Source organism: Arachis ipaensis, chromosome B05 (assembly GCF_000816755.2).
Source record: "Arachis ipaensis cultivar K30076 chromosome B05, Araip1.1, whole genome shotgun sequence".
Classification (NCBI taxonomy): domain Eukaryota; kingdom Viridiplantae; phylum Streptophyta; class Magnoliopsida; order Fabales; family Fabaceae; genus Arachis; species Arachis ipaensis.
The window spans coordinates 144495174-144496661 of NC_029789.2; positions in this window are offsets into that span (position 1 = coordinate 144495174).

Genomic DNA, 1488 nt, shown 5'->3' on the forward strand with positions numbered 1-1488 from the left:
AAAATTTTTTATGAAATCTTAAAACTTAATTTTATGGAGCATATGAATCATGTCGTTGGAATTTCTTGTCTATGATATTAACAAGTCCTTTCATTAATTTTTTGGAGCAAAAGAATATCATCGATATTGGTGTTCAGAAAAATTAAAGATGATATATATAATGTAGAACTTAGGAAAATAGGTAATATTACGAATTTAATTATATGCTATATATGTCGTTCGTATTGGATTGCATTGCATTGTCGCTTTTCGTGGTTCTTGTGGATTTTTCATAAATAGTAAAAGAAAAATAAATATAGATAGACAATAAAAATATTAAATAATGTAAATAATAGATATATTAAATATTTATTTTATTAGATATATAAATAATTATTTTAATATTAAAATTTAAATAAATAATTTAAAAATATAATAATATATTTTTATTTAATTAATAATTATTCATATTATTTAAAATAGTTATTGTTTATCTAGTGCTCCTCCTAGTAAAACCCTAAGAACTTGCATTGTCAAAAGGATAAGCATGAATATTAGGTGGTGGCAATTTTAATACATGTTTTGGTTTCTTGCTTCAAAGCATAGCATGTGCAGGAGGCTCAACGTGTCAATCAATTATAACGAAGCATCTCGAAGAACTTAAACAATCAAAATAGATAAATGCTGAGTTATTTTGACCCAATTAAAATATAGATCAAGGTGGTTCGGGTCATTTAAATGAACTAACTACTAATAAAGTAAGTATCATATTCATTCACGAGCTTCACATGGGTGTTTAATTTACTAGGTATTACTCCTTAGGGCGAATATATTATAATTTTTCTCAACAAACTAAGAAGGGCGGATGATAAATGTAGCCATTAAAATGGGTCAAATAATGCATTGAGCTAAATTTAAGTTAATTTTCTATTATTTTTCAATTTTTTGTAGATAAATAACCAAGATGCTGATAACCCGGTGATAATAGGATTAATAGTCAAATTAATTTAAAAAATGAGATGTTTTTTAAATTTATTTTTAAAAAATTTTATCAATTAAATTAGTTTTTTAAAAATTATAAATTAATCATATTTATTTTTTAATACTTTATTTATAATTTTTGTATAATATATATATATACTTATAAAAATTTATCTATTTAGTCGTTATGTCATATTAAGAATACCGTTTATGTAATTGGAAAAAATAACTAAATTAATAAATTTTCATAAACATATTTAGTTAATCTCCAATTAGACATGTTAGGTATTATATAGATGGAAAAGTATGAGGAGCCAATGTAATTGCTCTACAATATGTACAATGAGGATAATTTTGTAATTAAAATCAAATGATTAATTAAAATAATTAATTATCATTTATTTTAAATTTCAAATTAAAAGAAAATTAGGATTTTCTATTTGTTGTTACCTCCTTCATCTAACTCCCTCTCCTTTTGACCTAGCAGAAATTCCTTCCCCCAATTTGACGAGCAGCCATTGAAGAGAG